The sequence below is a fragment of the Panulirus ornatus genome, chromosome 4 (assembly GCF_036320965.1).
Source record: "Panulirus ornatus isolate Po-2019 chromosome 4, ASM3632096v1, whole genome shotgun sequence".
In the NCBI taxonomy this organism is placed as follows: domain Eukaryota; kingdom Metazoa; phylum Arthropoda; class Malacostraca; order Decapoda; family Palinuridae; genus Panulirus; species Panulirus ornatus.
The window spans coordinates 30617270-30627269 of record NC_092227.1 but is presented as its reverse complement, the minus strand read 5'-3'; positions in this window follow the sequence as shown (position 1 = coordinate 30627269).

Sequence of the window (10000 nt, the reverse complement as noted above, 5' to 3'; positions counted from 1 at the left end):
CTTCACATGCCTTGATTCAATCCACTGACAGCACGTCAACCCCTGTATACCACATCGCTCCATTTCACTCTATTCCTTGCCCTCCTTTCATATATATGGCTGCTTCCATCATATGTAAACAATGTACAGCATCAGGTGGGGGGGGGGGGGAATGATACCCCCCCACAAGGAACCCCCCCCACTTCTCCCCTCCCCCCCCAAGGGGCAGATTTCATCGTGAGAGCCGTGAACACGAAGGCCACACTGTGGGTCGCACCATGACAGTAAGTGACCCTCCTTCCATATGAGCGTAAGAACACAAAAATCCCACGTGAGGACCACGTGTTGCCCAACGTGAGGACCACGTGTTGACCAACGTGAGGACCACGTGTTGACCAACGTGAGGACCACGTGTTGCCCTAAGTGAGGACCACGTGTTGACCAACATGAGGACCACGTGTTGCCCTAAGTGAGGACCACGTGTTGACCAACGTGAGGACCACGTGTTGCCCTACGTGAGGACCACGTGTTGACCAACGTGAGGACCACGTGTTGCCCTACGTGAGGACCACGTGTTGACCAACGTGAGGACCACGTGTTGCCCTAAGTGAGGACCACGTGTTGACCAACATGAGGACCACGTGTTGCCCTAAGTGAGGACCACGTGTTGACCAACGTGAGGACCACGTGTTGCCCTACGTGAGGACCACGTGTTGACCAACGTGAGGACCACGTGTTGACCAACGTGAGGACCACGTGTTGACCAACGTGAGGACCACGTGTTGCCCTACGTGAGGACCATGTGTTGCCCAACGTGAGGACCACGTGTTGACCAACGTGAGGACCACGTGTTGCCACGTGCAAGAACTCGGATAAAAATGTTAGTTATGGGGGGGTAGGACATATGACGTCATGCATGGGGGGGGAATGGGATGGGAAGGCGTCTTGCTGGAGGAGGGGGGGTTGGGGGGTGGGGTGTGATTAATGCTATACCACAGATGACACTAGGGTTGGAAATCCTCCGGTTTAGAACATGATGATGTGCCCTGATGGTTCCATCCTTCGTGGGTCGTCCCCTCCTCCACAACTCATGTTTACCTTGACGTCCGACACCCAGTGTTGGAGATTGGGGGGGGGAGTGGTGGAGAGGAGGAGGGGTGGTAATGGTGGAGTAGGTGTTGGAGGAGGGCTGGTAGGTGGGGGAGCGGGGAGGATAAACCTCCCAACCACACATACACACACACACACACACACACACACACACACACGTACAAATGCGTGTTATTGTATCTATCTATAGATAGATAGATTGAGAGAGAGAGAGAGAGAGAGAGAGAGAGAGAGAGAGAGAGGGAGAGAGAGAGAGAGAGGGTTGGGTAGTGGGCTGGAGGTGGAGAGAGGGAGGGTCCTCCAGTATCGTGAAGACCTTGGCTCTCGGACCATCTGAATCGACCAAGGACAATGAAGCAGACACCTTACTCCTTCATCGCCTCACTATAGCCAGCCAGCCAGAGATTGGAAGATGCTTCGTTGATCCACATTCTCTCTCAGAGGAACGTCTGTCTATCTACCTATCTATCTATCTATCTATCTATCTATCTATCTATCTATCAACCAAATGGCGTCTTAGCTACGTCTCTTCGATGTATATCAACTGACTGTTATATTTCTCTCTTGTGTCTCCCCTGATGATGTGATTATGACACGAAAGTGCACTTGGGAACTTATCGTGTTTCATTTTCCCCCTCGTGGACTCATAGGAATATGTATATGTATATAGCAAACGCTCATATGCCTTGCATGCTAAAGAGAGACGAGGTGCCCTTAGAGAGAGAGAGAGAGAGAGAGAGAGAGAGAGAGAGGCCCAGTTGCCACAGTCAGGTGTATGTGTGTGTGTGTGTGTCTATGTGTGCGTGCGTGCGTGCGTGATGTGTCCTTCGCTCGCTCGTGTTCTGACAGGTCATGACGTCACTCAGTGGCGTCGTCAAGTCCTGACATCACCAAGAGAGGAAGTTACTTATCCATGACGTCACCATGGACGTCACGTTTTGGGGTAGAGGACGTTGGTCAGCTATGACGTCACTAAGCGAGGACGATTACGTAGTCATGACATCATCAGATCTCGAAAGTCACTCAGGCGGAACATCTCGTTAAACAATCTCTCATTGACCATATCTTTCGTTAACTACCTCTCGTTAAATAATTCCTTTCATTAACCGTCTCTCGTTAACCATCTCATTAACCATCTCTCGTTAACCATATCTTGTCAACAGTCTTTCTCGTTAACCATCTCTCTCTCTCTCTCTCTCTCTCTCTCTCTCTCTCTCTCTCTCTCTCTCTCTCTCTCTCTCTCTCTCTCTCTCTCTCTCTGTCATCTATCTATCTATCTATCTATCGATCTATCTCAAACTGGCGAAGGTGTTGGCAGGACACAACATCTCGACCTATACACGAGACACTTCACCCTGACACATCTCGACCTATACACGAGACACTTCACCCTGACGCATCTCGACCTATACACGAGACACTTCACCCTGACACGTTTCGACCTATACACGAGGCACTTCACCTTGACACATCTCGACCTATACACGAGACACTTCACCCTGACACATTTCGACCTATACACGAGGCACTTCACCTTGACACATCTCGACCTATATCCTCAAAATGGGTGACCATTACCCTCCCCCATTAACCCACTTCATACCGTGAGACTCACCCATTAACCCCATTACACCCATTAGGCTCTACATATAACATATACGTTTAAAAGGAACTTATTATACAGAGGAAATTGGGACAATATGAAGAGTTTTTGGGGCTGGATTTCTATCAGGATTTTTGGGGCTGGATTTCTATCAGGATTTTTGGGGCTGGATTTCTATCAGGATTTTGGAGGCGAAAATCCAAAGTGATTCATTATAGTATATGGAGAAGCCTTTCTCGTTGGGAGGATGACAGTGTGGAGCCACATGCTCCCCAATCAGCAGCAGGGCATCTCTAAACATGAGCGAAAAGTCTTCCACGATTCTATATAACTTTCACCAGCTACCATCACCGCATATAGATATAGCAGCAGATAGAAGATATACACTGTGAAATAGATGATATAGCGTGTCGTAGAAGGCGACTAAAAGGGGAGGGAGCGGAGGGCTGGAAATCCTCCCCTCTCATTATTTTTTTTTTTTTTTAATTTTCCAAAAGAAGGAACAGAGAAGGGGGCCAGGTGAGGATATTCCCTCAAAGGCCCAGTCCTCTGTTCTTAACGCTACCTCGCTATCGCGGGAAATGGCGAATAGTTTGAAAGAAAAGAAAAGAAAGAAATGTATATATATCTATGACTTCGATCGATCTCTATAGAATTCGCTCATGACGGAGAGAAACTAGATCGTAACTTGTGAAAAGATTCGGAAACAATTTTCTAACATGCAAGGCCTTTTTATATGCTCTCAAAATGGCCTCAGTAATCCTTGGCCTTTTAAGATAGATTTCTCTTCCATTATTTTTTTTTCTCGCTATCATAATTCCCCCTCCAGCATACACTGACCTAGGCACACATGATCGTGAAAGCTGTGCTGTCTGGTGAGGCTTAATTTCTTTCCTTCCTTGGCTAAAGTTAAGCATTTTTTCCCCCCTCCTTCTCCCCTTCCACCGTATGTAGTTTTCATGTGACTGACACACCGTTTTCTCTCGTCTATAAAGCTCTGTATCACTACTTCAACAATGGATTGGGGCCTTTTTTTTTTTTTTATACATGGTTAGCGTATTGGCTTGACACGCAAGGAGGGGCTGGGTTCGAATCCTACTCGACGCCCATAGATCAACCATTTCCATATCTCAGAAAGAAAAAGTTGTGTTGATAATTGGTGGGTTAGGTTGAACGCTAGCTTCTGCGGATCTTTGGCCCGAGTGCTTTGGTAGATTTTGTTACTGACTATGGTGTGACCTGCGTGTGCTGTCGTCACCCCCCCCACCTCAACTAGCAAGGCTAGGGAGAAGGTGTGAGAGGATATCTTCTTGTGAGTCAGCGATGAAGCAAGATTGCTAGAAATGGGGTTGCTCTCTCTCTCTCTCTCTCTCTCTCTCTCTCTCTCTCTCTCTCTCTCTCTCTCTCTCTCTCTCTCTCTCTCTCTCTCTCTCTCTCTCTGATAGCTATCTCTGCTCCAGTTGAAATCTCCCCAGTTGACTGACGTTTGAGTAAGTTGAAGGAATTTAAGACGAAAGAAAAATGTAATTGGATTCAACTTTGTGGTTTGAATGTATATATATATATATATATATATATATATATATATATATATATATATATATATATATTAACCCCCTTTTTTCTTCTCATGTATTTATTCCTCTCTCTCTCTCTCTCTCTCTCTCTCTCTCTCTCTCTCTCTCTGTTTATCATCAACAGGAGACGCGAGATGAACATTTGAGTTTGTTGTTTGTGCCCTTGGAGAACCTCCTCTCAACCCTTGGAGATCCTGGCCTTTGCCTAGGAGACCATCCCTCCCCTTCCCTGGACCTGGGAGAGCCATTTGCCTGGGAGATCAATGTGGAAATCTTGGCCATTTTGTGTTCTGCCAGATGCCACACACACACACACACACACACACACACACACACACACACACACACACGCCTGTCTGGTGAGGTGCCCTTCACTCTCGCTCTCACAGTACCCTCCACTGTCACTCTCACAGTACCCTCCACCCTCACTCTTACAGTACCCTCCACCCTCACTCTTACAGTACCATCCACTCTCACACTACCCTCCACTTTCACTCTCACAATACCCTTCACTCTCACTCTCACAGTACCCTCCACTCTCACTCTCACAGTACCCTCCACTCTCACTCTCACAGTACCCTCCACTCTCACTCAGGTAGCGGGTCGCGAGCCCCGTGGTGCTGGGGCCCGACCTGGTGTGTTTGGACCTGTCTTATCACCCAGGTCACGTTGAGGTGTGACCTGTCGTACCTGTGGGTGTTGGATCAGACCTGTTGTACACAGACCTGGATCCCTCTGGTCAGGTGAGAGCGGGCTTGCTGAGGTCGACACAGACTGAACATCTTTGTGAAAGTGGCAACTCTGGGAAGAAATGATGATATTATCTCTATCCTTCTCTTTACAACCATCAAAGACATTTATAAAACTCGTAAATATATTTATATAAATCCTTCTTTTTTTATTATTGTTTGTTATTCCCATTTGTGAAAGAGATATAGCCCAGACACGTCTTTGTCACTGTTTGTTTACTTTCATTTGTGAAAGATGCACAGCCCAGACGTGTTGTTGGCGGGAAAGCCGCTCCTTCAGGGAAGCCAGTTACTGGCTCGTGCCCCGGGATCCCCCAGTCACCCGGTGGAGGTCATGGCGGTAGGTTGTTGCCGCTCCGAGCCAGCCACCCAGTACCTTCCATATGCCTTAAGGTGGAGAGATTACGAGGGTAGATTAAACTACAGATACAATTACTTTACGGAAGAATGGTTCAGATATTTTTATACACAGAAAAACCCAGAATAATACGAAGGTTGGAGGCATAGAAAGACGAATATATAAACCATGATATATAGTACAATAAGATACTATATACATAGATATATGTATCCGGGAGATTTGTATATATATGTAGAATCCATGATTTGAACAAATCCAAGAAGATTAATGTTAAAAGATGACGTAAAGAAGCTTTGGCATTTGTCTGTGTCATGTGGGCCACGTATTTCCAGTTTGGTAAGTGAAAGTGCGTCTATATCGCGAGGCACAGACGTGGGTTGTGAGCGCTAGGTACGACTGAGAGTGGGAGAGCGAGTGAGAGGAGAGAGCGGGAGTGTGTTTATACCAGAGCGAACACCGACCGACGCTCCCACTCTGCTGGCGAACACCTGTGCCAGCGAACACATCCCCAGCGAACAACTTCATGAAAGAACATAATATAACTGTTCATCCTCTTTTCTCTCTCTCTCTCTCTCTCTCTCTCTCTCTCTCTCTCTCTCTCTCTCTCTCTCTCTCTCTCTCTCGATTTTCTTTGTGTTTAAAGACACCTGTTCATGGAGATCTATTTATTACTGTAGAGCTACAGAGCTGGGAGAATATCCCGGCACAGCGCTTGCCTGGCAACCAAAAAGCGGGACGGCAAACACTTGCTGGCGAACACCAGACACGCACTTGCCAGCGATCATATGACAAGGCACGGCTGAGAGAGGAGGCTGGCGAATGACAGAGATCTTATTAATGAATAGATCTGAGGGAGGAAAGGACAAATAGATAGATAGATCAATAGAGAGAGATGAATAGATAGATAGATAGATAGATAGATAGATAGAGAGAGAGAGAGAGAGAGAGAGAGAGAGAGAGAGAGAGTACATCTACTTTCTTTCTCTCTCTAACTACAGCAAATTCAGGTAGATAGATAGATAGAGAGAGAGAGAGAGAGTGTACATCTACTTTCTTTCTCTCTCTAACTACATCAAATTCAGGTAGATAGATAGATAGATAGATAGATAGAGAGAGAGAGAGAGAGAGAGAGAGAGAGAGTGTACATCTACTTTCTTTCTCTCTCTAACTACATCAAATTCAGGTAGATAGATAGATAGATAGATAGAGAGAGAGAGAGAGAGAGAGAGAGAGAGAGAGAGAGAGAGAGAGAGAGAGAGAGAACTGCACCATTCTTCATATTGGCCAGTTCATCGGTCTGCATTTTACCGCCCTTGTACTTACTTATACTTTACAATCAAACCCTCCCCCTCCCCTTACCCTCCTCACTTATACTTTATAATCACCCCTCCCCCCCCCCCCCCACACACACACCCTTCCTCTACAGTACTTTCTATTTCCACTCCACGTATTCTGGGCGCCGCCTCTGGCCCTCCCCCCCCCCCTTCTTCCTTCCTCTTCCACTTCCTCCCCCCCCCAACGCCCCCATACCCCCCCCCCCACCAACGCACCTTAACATTAACCTTCCCCCTCCCCATCACCCCCCCCCCCCGGCTTGGGAGGGCCTGGTATAACATTTAGGGAGAAAGTAAGTCTTGTGTGTTGTGTGTGTGTGTGTGTGTGTGTGTGTGTGTGTGTGTGTACGTGTGTGTCTGTGTGTGTGTGTGTGTTGTATACTCCATGTTAGTATGCATATGTGTGCCAGTCTGTATACCTTTGATCATATTTGTATTTGTACTTGTATGTATGTAGGAAGGATGGAGTGAAAAAGATTTTGAGTGATCGGGGCTCTGAACATGCAGGAGGGTGAAAGGCGTGCAAGGAATAGAGTGAATTGGAACGATGTGGTATACCGGGGTTGACGTGCTGTCAATGGATTGAACCAGGGCATGTGAAGCGTCTGGGGCAAACCATGGAAAGTTTTGTGGGGCCTGGATGTGGTTAGGGAGCTGTGGTTTCGGTGCATTATTACATGACAGCTAGAGACTGAGTGTGAACGAATTTGGCCTTTGTTGTCTGTTTTCCTGGCGCTACCTCGCGGGGTGGGGAGCGAGGAGTGCTATTTTATGTGTGGCGGGGTAGCAACGGGAATGGATGAAGGCAGCAAGTATGAATATGTACATGTGGATATATGTATATGTCGGTGTATGTATATGTATACGTTGAAATTTATAGGTATGTATATGCGCTGGTGTGGGCGTTTATGTGTATGCATGTGTATGTGTCTAGGTTGGGCCATTCTTTCGTATATTTCCTTGCGCTACCTCGCTAACTTGAGAGACGGCGATTAAGTATAGTAAGAATATTAAAATCCTTATGTACGTATGCATAAATGTATATACATATTGTATATATATATATATATATATATATATATATACATACGTATGACGTATGTGTACACACACGTATGACGTATGTACACACGAGAGCCAGGCATCGACCCCATCCCATCTCTCTTCCCCCCAGCTTGTGTTACTTCAGTAATATTACTTAACGTACTTTATAAGTAATCTCGCTCTGCTTACTTCAAAGGGGGGGGGGGGGGGGGGTTGTGTCAGTGACTGGTCATCCAGTCTGTCAGAAAAAACTAACCTGTCTGGTTAGTGGTGTGTGGGGGTGTGTGGGGGAGGAAGATGTGTGTGTGGGGGTGTGTGTGGGGTGGTGGTAAGTAAAAAGGGGGGTAGGAGGGGGTTGGTTTAAGTAGAGAAGGCGGTGTGTCTGGGTTGTAAGTATGCTTAGTTTGTGCCACATGTTGTGCTTACAATTTTGCCTCAAGTGTTATGTGTGTATGATGTAAGCGGTTGTACTTACAATTTTGCCTCAAGTGTTATGTGTGTATGATGTAAGCGGTTGTACTTACAATTTTGCCTCAAGTGTCATGTGTGTATGATGTAAGCGGTTGTACTTACAATTTTGTCTCAAGTGTTATGTGTGTATGATGTAAGCGGTTGTACTTACAATTTTGCCTCAAGTGTCATGTGTGTATGATGTAAGCGGTTGTACTTACAATTTTGCCTCAAGTGTTATGTGTGTATGATGTAAGCGGTTGTACTTACAATTTTGCCTCAAGTGTCATGTGTGTATGATGTAAGCGGTTGTACTTACAATTTTGTCTCAAGTGTTATGTGTGTATGATGTAAGCGGTTGTACTTACAATTTTGTCTCAAGTGTCATGTGTGTATGATGTAAGCGGTTGTACTTACAATTTTGCCTCAAGTGTCATGTGTGTATGATGTAAGCGGTTGTACTTACAATTTTGCCTCAAGTGTTATGTGTGTATGATGTAAGCGGTTGTACTTACAATTTTGCCTCAAGTGTTATGTGTGTATGATGTAAGCGGTTGTACTTACAATTTTGCCTCAAGTGTCATGTGTGTATGATGTAAGCGGTTGTACTTACAATTTTGTCTCAAGTGTTATGTGTGTATGATGTAAGCGGTTGTACTTACAATTTTGTCTCAAGTGTTATGTGTGTATGATGTAAGCGGTTGTACTTACAATTTTGTCTCAAGTGTTATGTGTGTATGATGTAAGCGGTTGTACTTACAATTTTGCCTCAAGTGTCATGTGTGTATGATGTAAGCGGTTGTACTTACAATTTTGCCTCAAGTGTTATGTGTGTATGATGTAAGCGGTTGTACTTACAATTTTGCCTCAAGTGTCATGTGTGTATGATGTAAGCGGTTGTACTTACAATTTTGTCTCAAGTGTTATGTGTGTATGATGTAAGCGGTTGTACTTACAATTTTGCCTCAAGTGTCATGTGTGTATGATGTAAGCGGTTGTACTTACAATTTTGTCTCAAGTGTTATGTGTGTATGATGTAAGCGGTTGTACTTACAATTTTGTCTCAAGTGTTATGTGTGTATGATGTAAGCGGTTGTACTTACAATTTTGCCTCAAGTGTTATGTGTGTATGATGTAAGCGGTCACCCGCTTGCAAGATTCTGTAAGCCAGTGGGTGACTGCCACTTCCCCCACACCCACCCACCCACAACAGCTGCAGTCGTTCTCCAAACGTTCACCTCCCAAATTCCAAACGTTCACCTCCCAGACTCCAAACGTTCACCTTCCAGACTCCAAACGTTCACCTCCCAAATTCCAAACGTTCACCTCCCAGACTCCAAACGTTCACCTTCCAGACTCCAAACGTTCACCTCCCAAATTCCAAACGTTCACCTCCCAGACTCCAAACGTTCACCTTCCAGACTCCAAACGTTCACCTCCCAGACTCCAAACGTTCACCTTCCAGACTCCAAACGTTCACCTCCCAGACTCCAAACGTTCACCTTCCAGACTGCAAACGTTCACCTTCCAGACTGCAAACGTTCACCTCCCAGACTGCAAACGTTCACCTCCCAGACTGCAAACGTTCACCTCCCAGGAGGAGGGAGGAGGAGGACGTAGCAGGTGGAGGAGGAGCAAGGGGAGGACGTGGCTGGAGGAGGAGCAGGAGGAGGGGGACGTGGCAAGGAGGAGGAGGACGTGGCAGGAGGAGGAGGGACGTGGCTGGAGGAGGAGCAGGAGGAGGGGGACGTGGCAGGAGGAGGAGGACGTGGCAGGAGGAGGAGGGGGACGTG